Source organism: Helianthus annuus, chromosome 14, assembly GCF_002127325.2.
Source record: "Helianthus annuus cultivar XRQ/B chromosome 14, HanXRQr2.0-SUNRISE, whole genome shotgun sequence".
NCBI lineage: Eukaryota > Viridiplantae > Streptophyta > Magnoliopsida > Asterales > Asteraceae > Helianthus > Helianthus annuus.
The window spans coordinates 53022318-53038841 of record NC_035446.2 but is presented as its reverse complement, the minus strand read 5'-3'; positions in this window follow the sequence as shown (position 1 = coordinate 53038841).

The window sequence follows — 16524 nt, the reverse complement described above, 5'->3', positions numbered from 1 at the left end:
GTGAACACCATTCAGTTCGGCAGGTAGATCCAACATGTATGCTACGGACCCAATTCTTTCCATAATTTTGAACGGGCCAATATACCGCGGATTCAACTTCCCACGCTTCCCGAAGCGTACCACACCCTTCCAGGGTGATACCTTCAACAAAACCATATCTCCTACCTCAAACTCCAGAGGCTTCCTTTTTCGATCCGCGTAGGCTTTCTGCCGGTCACGAGCCGCACTGATGCGATCTCGGATCTGTGCAATCTTATCAGTGGTTTCCTGGACCACATCAGGTCCAACCAACTGTTTATCACCTGCGTCAGACCAACAGAGCGGTGATCTGCACTTGCGGCCATATAAAGCTTCGAATGGTGCGGCACCAATACTGGTGTGGTAGCTGTTGTTGTATGAAAATTCGACCAAAGGCAAATGCTTATCCCAGCTACCGCCCAAATCCATAACACACGCTCTCAGCATGTCTTCCAAAGTCTGTATCGTCCGTTCGCTTTGCCCGTCGGTCTGCGGGTGAAATGCGGTGCTCAGATTCAATTGCGAGCCAAAAGCTTCTTGGAAGGATTGCCAAATCCTTGATACGAACCTTCCGTCTCTATCAGAGATGATGGAGAGAGGTACTCCATGGCGTGTAACAATTTCTCTCATGTAAATTTCGGCCAACTTGCTCGTATTATCCTTCTCTCTGATAGGTAAGAAGTGCGCTGACTTCGTTAATCGATCCACTATTACCCAAATAGTGTCATGGCCTCTTGGCGTTCTTGGCAACTTTGTAATAAAATCCATTGAGATTTATTCCCACTTCCACTTGGGAATTTCAGGTTGTTGCAGAAGTCCCGAGGGCTTCTTGTATTCCGCTTTCACTTTAGCACATGTTAAACATTTGCTCACATAAACAGCCACATCGCCTTTCATCCTAGGCCACCAGTAGTAATCCTTAAGATCTTGGTACATCTTATCCGCTCCTGGGTGGATAGAGTACCGCGATTGATGTGCCTCATCAAAAATAACCTTCCTTAAACCTCCAAACAAAGGAACCCAAATCCTTTTCTCAAAACATAACGTTCCTTCCTTGTTTGGTACCAATAGCTTCTCCATCCCACGGAGATATTCTTCTTCAAGGTTCCCTTCCTTGAGAGCTTCTTCCTGCGCGGCACGAATGCGCAAGGAAAGATCGGTCTGAATTATCATTTCTAAAGCCCTAACCCTTATGGGCTTGATCCTCTCTTTTCGACTTAGGGCATCGGCGACCACATTTGCCTTCCCTGGATGATACTTTATCTCACAGTCGTAATCATTCAACAGCTCAACCCATCGTCTTTGTCTCATATTCAACTCCTTCTGATTGAATATGTGCTGGAGGCTTTTGTGATCTGTGAAGATTGTACACTTTGTACCATAAAGGTAGTGTCTCCAGATCTTTAAAGCAAAAATTACTGCGCCAAGCTCCAAGTCATGTGTGGTATAGTTCTTTTCGTGCACTTTCAGCTGTCGTGACGCATAGGCAATAACCTTTTGGCGTTGCATCAACACACAACCCAATCCTTGACGCGAAGCGTCGCAGTATACCACAAAATCTTCCGTACCTTCCGGTAGTGCTAAGATTGGCGCATTGCAGAGCTTATCTTTCAATATCTGGAACGCTTCTTCCTGTTTGATTCCCCAATCAAACTTCTTATCTTTCTGCGTGAGGATCGTCAATGGTTGAGCGATCTTTGAAAAATCCTCAATGAACCTTCGATAGTAGCCTGCCAAACCCAAGAATTGTCGAATCTCGGTTGGCGTCTTTGGCGTTTTCCAATTCTTGATTGCTTCAATCTTTGTGGGATCAACATGAATTCCATCTCCATTCACCACGTGTCCAAGGAACTGTACTTCTCGTAGCCAAAACTCGCACTTCGAGAATTTGGCATATAACTGTTCCTTCTTCAGCAGTTCCAAAATGGCTCTTAGGTGCTGTTCGTGCTCAGTTTTCGTCTTTGAATAAATCAAGATGTCATTAATAAACACGATCACGAACTTATCCAAGTAGGGCTTGCAAACCCTATTCATCAAATCCATGAACACAGCAGGTGTGTTTGTCAACCCAAACGGCATAACCAGGAACTCGTAGTGTCCATATCGAGTTCTGATGGCTGTCTTCGGGATACTTTCCTCTTGTATCCTTAATTGATGGTAACCAGATCGAAGATCGATCTTTGAATAGAAGCTCGAACCTTGCAGTTGGTCAAATAGATCATCAATCCTTGGCAGAGGGTATCTATTCTTGATCGTCAGCTTGTTCAACTCCCGGTAGTCGATACACATACGAAAACTACCGTCCTTCTTCTTGACAAACAGGACCGGAGCTCCCCAAGGCGAGAAGCTTGGTCGGATAAATCCCTTGTCTAACAACTCCTGAAGTTGTGTCGATAGTTCTTGCATCTCAGACGGAGCAAGTCTATAGGGTGCCTTAGCCACAGGCGCGGCGCCTGGAACTAGATCGATGTGAAACTCCACTTGTCTCTGAGGCGGCAATCCAGGCAAGTCCTCTGGGAAGACTTCTGGATATTCCCTCACGACAGGGATGTCTTCGATCTTTGGTTCTTCAGCTTTCTTATCCACAATGTGTGCTAGAAAGGCAGCACATCCCTTCTGTAAACACTTTCGCGCTTTCAAGCAACTAATAATCCTTAACGGCGTATCACGCTTCTCTCCGTGAACCACAATTGTTTCACCATCTTCGGTTGGGATACGAACTACCTTTTCGTGACAAACTATCTCAGCCTTGTTGCCTGATAACCAATCCATTCCTACCACCACGTCGAAGCTTCCCAACTGGACTGGTAGTAGATCCAGAGTAAACTCACGCTCTCCCAATTCGATCACACAACCTCTGATAACTTCATTGGCTTCTACCAACTTTCCATTAGCCAATTCGATCGAGTACGGAACATCTAATTTACTAGCGGCTAAACCAAGCATATTCTTAAACTCTAATGATACGAAGCTATAATCGGCGCCAGTATCAAATAAAACGGATGCATACCGTTGGTTTACAGGGAACGTACCAGTAACGACATTGGGATCCTGGCGTGCTTCCCTTGCTTCAATATTAAACACTCTTCCACGGGCTTGGTTCAACTCTGGGCAGTTCCTTTTGTAGTGCCCAATATCACCACAGTTGAAGCATCCGGATCTTTGCCCATTTCCACCAGCTTGATTATTCCTCTGATTACGATTTACAGCGCCCGCTTGATTAGCATTGTTAACTCGATTTCCATCACCTCCATTGTTCCCTTGTGGGCGATTTCCATTTCCGCCCCGGTTGGTGTTTCTGTTTCCGAATCCTCCCTGGCCTCTCTGGCCAGCTATGGCCCAACAAGAATCCTTCAAGTGGCCAGTCTTTCCACAAGCTTCATAAACTTTCAAACCACAACGGCCAGAATGGTGGCGCTGGCAGGTATTACACTTGGGCTGGGTGCCCATGTATCCTTTTCCTTTCTTCCCACTACCAGCTGTAACCTGAGCTGGCGTGCTTGATTCCCCTTTCTTAACCACACCGCTAGTGCCTTGTTTGAAGTTCGAAAACTTCCGCTTGTTACCTCCTGATGACTCCACATGAGTCTCCTTCTTCTTTGGCTCAGCTTCATCAAACTTGTTCAGGCGAATACCCTCCTCTGTGAGAGCCACGCTCAAATCAATCGCCTCAGTAATAGTCGCAGGCTTGGAGGAGGTCACCATGCTTATGATTTGAGGAGCTAATCCCCAAATAAAACGTTCAATCCTTTTGAACTCCAGAGTGACCATGTAGGGTACCACATGTGACAGGTCGTGGAACCTCTGAACGTACTCTGCGATCTTTGGACCTTCCATCTTTAAATGCCAGAACTCTGTTTCCAATCTTTGGATTTCAGCGCGGGAACAATACTTTTTGCGCATAAGTTCCTTCAGTTCGGTCCAGGTTAACGCGTAGGCAGCAGCTTCACCAAGTGTCTGTACTTGCAAATTCCACCAAGATAGGGCTCCATCCAAGAATAGCCCAGAGATATAGGTGACTTGCTGGTCTAGTGCGCATTTGCTCATGCGAAGAACAGATTCAGTTTTCTCAGCCCAACAAACAAAGGCGACAGCACCTCCTGTGCCATCAAAGTTGACTGGTTTGCAGTCCAGAAACTGCTTATAGGTGCACCCTGCACGTACAGTATATCATGTGAACGGCATTAGCATCTTTGCTATAGATATCCAATTAGGTCATGGTATGTCTAAATGACTTAGTATTACCATGAGGTGGGTTGTTGTTGTTGCCAGTGTTGCCTGAGTTGCTTCCACTCATCCCTCCTTGAGAGGCGGCATATTGTGCGATGGCAGCAGCAATGATTTGCTGGAGTTCTGCCTGATTGGTAGTCATCTGCGGTTATTGACGTCTCGGCGGCATCTTCTAAAGATGTGTTTACGTCGGTCAGGCCATAGTAAAGCGCACGTATATAATAATAGTAATAGTACATAACATCTCATGTTATCAATATATCATTCACATATCATCTCTTGTCACAAATATCATTCACACAACATCCCATGTCATAAAAATATAAATAACCAATCAAGCATCAAATATGATGAGAATACTGCGATTGCCATATATCGAGACCACATAGTAAGTGTATCAGTACATCACAGTGTCATACAACATCAATCGACTAGGGGCTACATCACCCCTGTCCAAAAACTATATCAAATCAGTGTCACTACATCCCATGTACAAAATCAACAAAAGTCATAATCAGAAAGTAGTCTCCAAAAATGTTGTGCAGTCAAAAGCAATCGCCGTCTTCTCACCAACGTCTACCCAAATAGAACTGATGAGCTCTACACGGCTGGCGGTGGAGGAGGGGGAAAATGAGTGTAAAACAAACGACGCAACTGGAGCCAGTCCTCCTCCATGGCTATCTGAGTACGTAAGAAAGAAGCAACCTGCTGCTCTAATGCAAAGAGGCGTGCAGCATAGTCCGGTGGTAAAGGTCGAGAGGGCTGTAAAGGGGTGTGGGTCTGACCCTGGCATTGACACGGCGACGGCTGAGCTCTCTCGAGCTCCTAAATACGCTGTGTATGTGCCTCGTGCTGGGCGACAAAAGACATCAAGACGTCCTCAATAGTGTGCCCCATGTGGAAGGGATGGTAGGGGTCGGTCGGTGGCATAGCAGGTGGTGATGACCAGAGAAACGGCTCCCTGGCTGGATCAAAAGGTGCCACATGAAATGGAGAAACAGGGGGTAAAACAGGTGGAAACTGTGGCATGAAGGGAACAGACGTCGGCACATGCCCAAAGGGATGGGCCAAAGAACCCTCTCCAGGTCGCGCTGGAGGTGTAAACTGAGGAAATGAGAAGGAGGTATCAACGTGACGAGTATCAGTGATCTGAAGGGGAATAGGTGGAACCTCATCATCAGCAGGAATCCACCCGTGCTGTGCGTGCTCATCTCGAGGATCCATGTGTGTCGCGAACAGTGCATGCTCGGGCTCTAGTGGAACGGGATCAGGTGGGGGAGCAACAAGAGGGTGAACAGGTGCATCAACAATAAATGGGTGATCAACATGACCGCCCTCCAACAACGGAGCATCCACAGGGTGATCATCTACAGGTGGGTCAGCAATCACAGGCTCAATAGGCATGCCAACATGAACGGGGTCATGCTCAAGCACTGGGTCTAGAGCGGCTGCCTGCTTAGGGGCCATGGTAGGCTCGGGATCATCAAAATCCATCTCAAAGTCAAACTCGGGGTCGATGGGATCCACTGGGTCAGCTGGGTCAACTGGATCCTCCATAGGCTGATCCATAGGTATAAACACTATATACTGATCCGGATCGAACCCTGGGGGAAAGATAGGATCGGAATCCTCCACATCATCATGGTCGAAAGCAAAGCTAGGAATAGGGGCAACAGAGGATGCCTGGTCAGGAGCTGAACCATGTGAAAAGTGCTGTGCGCTCAGAGTGTGGGAAGGTGCGGAGGCCACAGACTCGAAGGAGTCTGGAGCAGGTGAGTGTGCAGGTGACTCCGCAGCTGGAGCATCTGCGAGCAGTAAAAGTCCTCCGTCGGCTATGAGGGCCTCGCCCTCCTCATCGTCCTCTAGGAGATCATCGTCAAACAGATCAATATCGCCATCAGCCTCGGCGTCAAGAAGTAAATCGTAGGCAGGGTAAATAGCTAAGGGTATGGGAGCAGGGATCTCCACTAACGGTAGGTACTCAACAAGAGGGCCATCGGCGAGCTCATCAGCCTCGTCAGGTAGCGCGAAGGGCTGGAAGTCGTCCTCGTCCGTGCTAGAAACGTCCGACGTGTGCACCCCGTGCTCTGAAGATGCTAGGTCATCAGATACTATAGGTCTAGGTCCTGTGGTGTCTGAGTCGCCAGTACCGGGCAAGTCCATATGTCTGTAACATAAACACAAATATGCACAAATAATCAGTCATACAATCAGGTAAACACATTAGTCACCAAGTAAGAAATCACATAATTTTCCTAGTCCCAATAGCCTCCCAGTCTCCTAGACTGACACTCCTAGTCCCACTAGCCAAATTCCTCCCAGTCTCTAAGACTGCTCTATCATCCACCTCGACCTCTTAGATCGAGCCTCGGCCTCCAAGACCGAGCCTCAGCCTCCAAGACTGAGCCTACGCTCCCTAGTCTTACTAGCCATCTACCTCGATCTCTTAGATCGAGCCTCGGTCTCCAAGACCGAGCCTCAGCCTCCAAGACTGAGCCTACTCTTCCTAGTCTCACTAGCCATCTACCTCGATCTCCTAGATCGAGCCTCGGCCTCCAAGACCGAGCCTCAGCCTCCAAGACTGAGCCTAATAATAAATAAATAAAATGTGCTCAACATTTGTTTGTAAAAACGTTTTGGATCTGGACTTAAGTGGTATGCAATAAAAATGTTTTCGTGAGAGCCCTAGTGATCATAGTCTAGACTCGAGAGGGAATCCTAGTTCGCTATGATCAGAGCTCTGATACCAAGCTGTCACACCCTGGCTTTGCGGAAGCGTGGTTAACTTGGTGTGACTTCTTAATACCATAGCTTAACCATAACAAAGCTATATGAATAAAAACCATGCAAGATCATCCATTCAATTAAGTTTTAAAATCCAAAAACAACAACATTGTATCAACTGGAACACACCCTAAACATAAACATTGTTTAACAACTTAAACGTCAACAAACACAAACACAGTTTAAGGACTGTGACTTGTCCAGGAAAGAGTCACATTCCCTAAACCCGGATGACCTCGTACTAGTGCAGCGGGAAAACGTGCCATACCGTGCCAGATCCTTTAATTCCCTGAAATACATGTAAGTTGAAAAATCAAAAATAATGTTGAGCGAGTTCATGTGTAAGTGAGCAAATAAACCTTTGTTTGTATAAAAATCCTGGTATGTAGCAAATAAGGAAAAAGAGATCACCAATGGTTTACAAGGCAATTGATATGTGTGAAATGCAAGTAGGAAGGCTCAAACCTAGCAGATTTATGCGCCGGGTACAAAGTCATCCCGAGGTCCGTTATGCTGGGCCTGGGACTGGGCTCGCTACACCCAAATAGATCAACCACTCCTGCCCCTCGGTCCTACCCTGAGGATTAATGACCTCAAGTTTCCGCCTACCCATTCACATGATCTAAGTAATACCCCTCCTTACGCTAACCATACCATGTAATAAGTATTCGTAATCAAAGTAACATGTATTTCACCCCCGCAGTTTAGAAAACTGAAAACAGTTAAGAGAAAAGGGGGACATGAACTCACTACGGTGCGTCTCTACCAAGTAATACTCCAAGTCAAGCAGCTGTGCAACGACCTACATGTACTAACTCTATTAGACGGACGGCCGTGCCTTAGCTTTATGGTTTCAGTTTTGGGAAACAGTTAAACAACTATTTCGTGTTTACATTCTGTGCATACTTGGTAGTCATTCTCCTTCCCAATGATGGGGGATTTAATACATGTGCGTTCGTAATATATTATTAAGTCTCACTTAATATATATTTATTTCTAACTCCAAAATATAATTACTTTTCTCAAAAATATTATATTTTTACTTCACAAAATTCTCCGAAAATAATACTTTGTCCAAAAATACGCGTTCATAAATATTTCCGTAAAATGCGTAAGTTACGTTTTAACGATCGAGTGGTAATAGTAATTACCGGTGTAACTTATATGATTATCGTGAAAGCGTTCGTATTATTTTGGATTCCTTACTTTTGATAATATTATTTTTACCCTAAAAATAATATTTATGCACTTCACAAAATAATTGACAAGTGACGTTGTGAAAAATATATTTACTAAATATATATTTATCACGTTTAATTTTGTGAAAATCCCACCTCCGATATTTGTAAATAAAGTCGTGGCGAAACTTATATTTTAAAAACATGTCGAAAAGTATTTCTAGCACTTATAGCGAAAATAATTCTAAGTGTTAGGTTTTTGGAAAAATTTCGCCAGAGTTTCCCCTGTAACTGGAGGTAGCCACGCTTTCAAGCGTATCATTTTCTTTTACAAATCAATTCAACAATTTTCTTAGTCAATCAAAACAACGTTCAACACAACAAACTAGTTAATAAATATGTAAATTGCATAAATCACATGAACTTGTAGTTTTCTAAAATTATGCTGTAAATCCCATTACTTTTAGCGGATCTTTATATAAATTAGTCCGTTCTCGTAAAAACCTTGCTTTTAAAGAAATCCCGTCTTTACATCTTCTTGTAAATTTTACAAAAATTGTTATTTTGTCGAAACTTTTGTGCTACACAAGTGCTTACACACTTGTGTGTTCTAAAAATCATACTTGTTAGTGTAAGATCCGTTTTTAGAAACCATGATTTCTTGACACTCGGTCCTTTGAAAATACCACTTGTAGATCCGTAGATCTACTAGTTTTAAACACTATTTTACAAGTAAAAACGCTTTTACACAAGTTCATGATTCGTGTGTGGTAGAGTTTCACCTTTTAACCCTTGTTTCATTCAAAACAACCTTATGTCATGATCTATGATCATGACCAAACCGGGTTAAATGATGATCCAAGCTACCACAACATAGATCGGGTCCGAATAACCACACAAATCAATTACTACAACATTTACACATCATATGAGCTTTTAACCATCATTATTTGTGTTTTTAGTAGACTTTAATGCATCATCTTGTAAGTTTACGAGTTTCAACCGTTACAAATCCTTTTAACCAATTTAAATTAGTTCGAGAAGGTGTTTTAAGTAACTTACCACTAGCTCGAGGCTAGGGAAGAATCTAGACGCAAATAGGGTGGATAAAAGCAAGAGAGCGAGGTCCTTTGAGCTCCGAGTGCACCAAGCCTTCTTATGCGGGATCCTTAACGTTTGTGTGATGTTGGAATGTGAAGAAGGAAATCGAATGATGATGGATGGATCTAGGGGATGTTCGGCCGAAGCCTTGAGAGAGAGCAAGAGAGAGTGTGTTGAGAGTTGAGTGGTAAATGTTCTCTTGTGCCTTCACTTGTTCTTATAGACAATGCTATGTTCATGATCTATTGGGTTTTATGTCATTTAGATATTAAACATCTTTGATTAAAATAATCAAAATTGTACCATGTATGTCCCCTAGATGGGGACGGTTTCTAAAGGAGGGAGGGGGGGGGGTTCTTGGTTAGTTTGTAACTATTAGTTAGATAATAGTTAGATTAGTTAGGTTAGTTAAGTAATTAACCTGGTTAGTTGTGTGTTGTGCTTTAGGGCGGGTGTTAGGGTATTCGGGGACCCTGACTGGCTCAGAAAAAGACAAATAATGTTAATGACAATATTTTCATGTTCCGGGTATAGTCCGGTTGTTCGGTTGGATAGTAATCCGTTAAAGCGCTTAACAAAGATTTTAAGTGTCGTTAATACCCTTTTTAGTGACACAACTTATTCCCGACACTTTGGAAAGTGTCTAGTAATATTTTTCTCATGTTTTGGCACTTTATTAGTTAGCTAAAAGCTGAATTGTTAATTAAAGTGATGTGTTTTGTGCTCAGTGTACGTTTTAGGCACATCCAGTCATTGTAACTTATTCCTAGAGACGTAGTTCTACAACCCTTGTATCCATACACTCACTATGGGTGTAGTAAAATATTTCTGGCTCATACAGGCCTTAGAGGCAGTGTCTGCCTGATGCTAGCTTTATCAGCATGTTCAATAGGTTATCCGTTTATAGTGCTACTGTGCTTTTGTGCATCATGTTTGTCACTAAGGTTCAGCATGTAAATAATGTAGTGACGGTAATTAAAGTATGATGCAGGTATGTACAAGTTGTGACAACCCGAGTTTTCAAGGTTTCCATCTTCGCATTAATTACACCTTAATTGGTTAAGCTGTTTGTTTTCACGACTTGTTTGTCTCACAACGATACACCTTTCTAATATGTTAAACCGTGTTCGATTGATATGATATATATTGTGTGCATTAAGTGTATTTAACATATTGTTGTAATGCGTATAAATAATAGTGTATTGTATTAATATTGTGTTCGTGGATATTAAAAACAACAAACAAGGAATCCACGAAATCATTCCCTAGCCGAAAACACCCCACCCTTCACGAAAACATAAAGTGTTTTCGTCAACTTGTGGGCCGACCAAAGCAACACATGGGCCTATGGCCCAGTAGCAATCTGTTTTAATATTTTGTTTTCCACTTCTACGTAAAAAGCTTAATCGCCAAACCCTAGACACAATCCCCTACTACATCTCGACGGCAACAGAAAAGTGCCCCACTCGATCACCTACTTTGGAGCTCCCTTTGCCCAATCTAATTGAGAACCTATCCTACACTCATTCGGTTAGTCTATTTATATTTTGATCGCGTGTGATTTATAGGATTCGTTGTGTGATCTCGGATTTAGTATGATGTGAAATTGTTACGGATTGTAGTGAAAAATGTGATAATATGCATTGACGAATCTGATTGCATGATTGGATTTTAATATCGATGATCTAGGTTGTTCATACATGAATTATTGATGATTATTGTCAGTGGCACATGTGGTTATAACTATTGGATGATGCATGAAAGTTAAATAATGAATGATGATGCTAATTGTGTGAATACCGATTAAGAATATTGACATATTCATAGTATTGCAGCCAATGTTTGGTCCAATTAAAATCATGTTTCATGGAAGAAAATTATAATAAAAGCTAGGATAATGATGGTCCAATAATACCATCTTTACATGCTCGGTCATAGCATTGTCAGGAAACATGTGAGGGGTTAAATGTTTTCAAACTTGATCCTTGTATAGCGTAATGATGATAATGAATCCGACAAATGGTGTTGTGCAGTTGACTATTTGGTTTGAGTTGATATTTGGTGGTCCAATACGAAACCTTGGCTGTGCATTTTTGGTCCAATGGCATGGGACTTCCATCTTGTAGGTGGGTTAAATGATAGTTGCACAGTACAAGAGCAAGTCACTAGCATACGGATCTTTTGTGTTCCATGTTGATCGGTGGTGATGGGCGATCAACAAAGGCCATTGGTTGTGGCTTCGGCCCAATGGTGCTATAGAAATAGGTGGGAATATGTAATATAAAATCCGACTTTTGTAAAGATAAGAAGCGACCGACTTTTGGATTTATTAACTGATCCACTTTTAACTTGTGCATAAGGTCCGAGCTTCCTTGTCTTTTGATGGGGACTTGGTCCGAGTTTCTAAACAAATAAAAATGGGGTTCGAGTTTGATGCCGCATCTTATGTCCGAGTTTAAACATTTCATATGGTCCGAGTTTCAGGGAAACCCCCCCCCCCTCACTCTTTGTCCGAGCTTCAATTAGGGCAAGGCCTTGTCCTACTTGTGTGTGATTTAAATTGAAGCTGTAAGTGGTATGATAAAAGCATATTGACCTGTTAAGGAATGAATGATGAAATTGAGGGCATACTCTATTAAATTGTTAAGTAACGATGTTAATAGGTTAAGTATGTTAACGGTGGCCGTTAGATTAATATTCATGATAGACTAAACTGTGAAATTGAAGACGCGATGCATGAATTACGTGAAAACGATTAACTGATTATGTGACGTATGATGTTATATATGATCGTATGATACTGTATACAACTATATGAGCTTGCATGAATGAATCATTCTGTGCGATATCATCCTGTACACGATAAGCACACAACACACCGTTGCTTGAATATCAATGACTTGCAAACCCTAATTTGGTGCAAACACTTACATCGTATCATGTGCAACATATCCTAGGTCATGTATAACGGACTTAGACATTTGATAAACCTTAAAGCATAGCATACCGAGCAAACCAAGGTGAGTTCACACTCTTACCAAGGCATGGGATTCCCGGGGTGTTGGGAATGGGATTGAAAGGATAAGGTTGAATAGATACACTACTGACACTATGACCAGACTACCATATTACTATCCTCGGTTGTGAAGGATACTTATACTGATTACTATCCTCGGTTGTGAAGGATACTTATACTGATCACTATCCTCGGTTGTGAAGGATACTTATACTGATCACTATCCTCGGTTGTGAAGGATACTTATACTCATTACTATCCTCGGATGTGAAGGATACTCACGTAAGATCTATGTGAACTTATACTTACTACTGTTCTCGGATTGTGAAGAACACATATGGTCACGAGTAGTCTAGTGGTTATACAACATGGGAAACCCCCACAAATAGAACGTACTAACGGCCCAGTAGAGCCACCTGTTACAAACGAACTTACCATTACGCATTTACTTTCCGTGAACTCGCTCAACTAGTTGTTGACCCTCTGTTACATGCCTTGCAGGTCGTTAGGTATATGGAGCTTGCACAGGGAGGAGCAGGTCGTTGTGGGCTTGGATCGTGATTGTCTTATTAAACACTTATGACATTTCGTACTTATTTATGTTGGGTTTTGATTATACGCTTCCGCTAAACAATGATAACTTACTTATGTTTTGAAAACACCTTTCATATGGATTTGGTTTGGATTATATTGAAATTACTTTTACCTTATACAATGTTCTATATGATTGGTGGCTTGATCCTGGTCAGTCACGCCTCCAAGCGGTGGTAATCCGCAGGTGGATTTTGGGGGTGTGACAGATTGGTATCAGAGCCATTGGTTATAGAGAACCTGGTTTTAATATGGGGAAAACGTTTTTATTAAAACCAGACTATAACCAGAACAGTGCTCTCAACGATCCACAACGACGCTTCGCTCCACGTGCAAGACTCGACATCCTAGGTAATAAGGTTTATGTTTATTGCCTACATGCTAGAATTGCATAGAACTTTGCTCGTAGTATGCTTACATTACTTTGCTCACTACTAGATACTACTTGAGAACACCTATGTGCCTACACTTTTCTGTCATCGCACTACTCGCGAACCATTCATACTTATGCTACCTTTACTGTTCGATCATGTCTGGACGTGTTAACATGACTCAAGCCCAGTTGACGGCTCTCATTAACGAACAAGTTGCTGCGGCACTTGCAGCCGCACAAGCAGGAGGTATAACCTGCTAACCCAGACCTATCCTAGGATGTTGATCCTACTCTCATGACCCAACTCTCGCGCTTAACCTTGACCTATCTTTCTCGCGCAACGGGTCGGAACGCATAGCAACCTGTCTGCACATTCAAGAACTTCATGGACTGTCGTCCAAGCACATTCAGTGGCACAGAAGGAGCAGTGGGACTACTCCATTGGTTTGGGAAGCTCGAGTTAGTATTCGGGATGTGTGTATGCCCTGAGACTCGCAGGGTCAAGTACGCCACTGGTACTTTAGAGGAAATCGCGCTAATCTGGTGGAACGCGCAAGTACGGGTACTAGGGTTGGCAGCTGCTAACGCCACCCCATGGAACGAATTCAAAGAACACATTATAAGGGAATACTACACGTGTGATGACATCCACAAGTTGGGAGTGGAGCTCTATCATTGGAAAATGACGGGGTCAGAAATTGAAGCTTATACGAAACAGTCGAACGAATTGACCATCTTGTGTCCAACCATGGTGGACCCTCCAAGCAAGCGTATCGAATTTTACCTCAAGGGTCTAGCCTCAGAGATTCAGAGCCATGATACATCGGCTAACCTCGACAATATCCAAGACATTCAGCGTCTTGCTCATCGCCTCATGGATCAGGCAGTGGAACAGAACAGGCTGCCTAGTTGTATCAGCGCTATTACTACCGCCACCACTTCTGCTACTCCCGCTACTCCTAGTGACAACAAGCGGTAAAGGGATGGGTATCCCAGCAAGGGATCAGCTACCGTTCGGTCTCAAGCACAGCAGCAGCGCAAAAATAGTAATCACCAGAGCCGAGTCAGCCAACTTCTGGTGGTCAGGGGCAGGGTGGATATCGGGGAATTCACCCGATGTGTAACTAATGCAACAGACACCACGGTGGTTAGTGCAACGAGGGACGTTGCCAGAGGTGTCTCAAGATGGGCCATGAAGCTAAGGATTCAGGAGCCCACGGCCTGCAAATCGGAATCGCCAGCAACAACAGCAAGCAGAAATCCTATGCAAGAAAAAGATTATTCGCATTCCTCGTTCTGGTCAAGAACCTCTCGAAGTACAAGGCGACAAAAGTGGTGCTGTGGTTGGCATCACCTCTTTCTTGAAGGCTCAGAAATGTTACAGAAGAGTCACACCGCAATTTTGGCTCTCGTTACAGACGTATTAACGAAAGAAAAGAAGTTAGAAGACCATCCAGTTGTACGCGACTTCTCTCAGGTGTTTCCTGAAGATTTGCCTGGTCTACCGCCTCATCGTCAGGTCGAATTTCAAACCGAGCTCGCTCCAGGAGCAGCACCCATAGCTACCGGGAACTCAGGATGTGCATAGACTACCGGGAACTGAACAAGGTTAAAGTGAAGAACCGTTATCCTCTTCCACGCATTGACGACTTATTAGATCAGTTGCAAGGGTCGTGTTATTACTCCAAGATAGACTTGAGGTCAGGTTACCATCAGTTGAGAGTCCGGGATGAGGACGTCCCTAACACTGCATTCAGAACTCGCTACGGTCACTACGAGTTTCTTGTTAAGCCATTCGGGCTTACGGACGCGCCTGCAGTCTTCATGGATCTTATGAATAGGGTGTGCAAACCCTATCTTGACAAGTTCGTCATAGTTTTCATCGACGACATTCCGACCTACTCCAAGAGTCAGGAGGAACTCGAGCAGCACTTACGTCTTATCATGGAACTTCTTCGAAAGGAGCAATTGTACGCAAAGTTTTCAAAATGTGACTTCTGGCTTCGTGAAGTCCACTTCTTGGGCCATGTAGTGAACAAGGATGGGATTCATGTCGATCCATCCAAGGTATATTCGATCAGGAACTGGCCTGCACCGCGTACACCAACGAAATACGCCAATTCTTGGGTTTGGCGGGTTATTACAGGCGATTTATTAAAGACTTCTCCAAGATCGCTCAACCGCTTACTATGCTAACACAGAAAGGTGTCACCTACCATTGGGGAGATTCCCAAGAGACCGCTTTTCAGTACCTAAAGGATAGGCTTTGCAGCGCACCTATTCTCTCATTGCCAGAGGGCACAGATGACTTCGTGGTTTATTGTGACGCATCGATATAGGGTCTTGGTTGTGTATTGATGCAACGGGATAAGGTTATTGCTTACGCTTCGCGACAACTCAAGATTCATGAACGGAACTACACGACGCACGATTTAGAGCTGGGAGCTGTTGTTTTCGCGCTTAAGATATGGCGACATTTCCTGTACGGTACCAGGTGCACGATTTACACCGATCACAGGAGTCTCGAGCATATCCTTAAGCAAAAGGATTTGAACATGCGTCAACGAAGATGGGTTGAACTACTGAACGACTATGAATGCGCCATCAAGTACCATCCAGGCAAAGCCAATGTTGTGGCTGATGCTCTCAGTCGGAAAGACACCTTACCTAAGCGCGTGCGAGCGCTACAGCTTACGATCCAGTCTAGTCTTCCTGCACAAATACGAGATGCTCAGGTGGAAGCATTGAAACCCGAAAACGTCAAAGCTGAAGCTTTACGCGGCTCAAGGCAACAAATGGAACAAAAGGAAGACGGCGCATACTATGTAACGGGGCGTATTTGGGTCCCACTCTATGGCGGTTTACGAGAGCTTGTGATGGACGAAGCTCACAAGTCTCGCTACTCAGTACATCCCGGGGCGGATAAAATGTACCACGACATCAGAACCACATATTGGTGGCCTAGCATGAAGGCCCACATTGCTACCTATGTCAGTAAGTGCTTGACCTGTGCAAGGGTCAAGGTCGAATACCAGAAACCAGCGGGTCTACTTCAGCAACCCAGGATACCACAATGGAAATGGGAAGAAATTTCCATGGATTTCGTTACGGGACTACCTAGATCTCAGCGTGGGAACGATACGATATGGGTGATCGTGGATCGACTCACCAAGTCTGCACACTTCCTGGCTATAAAGGAAACGGATAAGTTCTCCACTCTCGCAGACACCTAT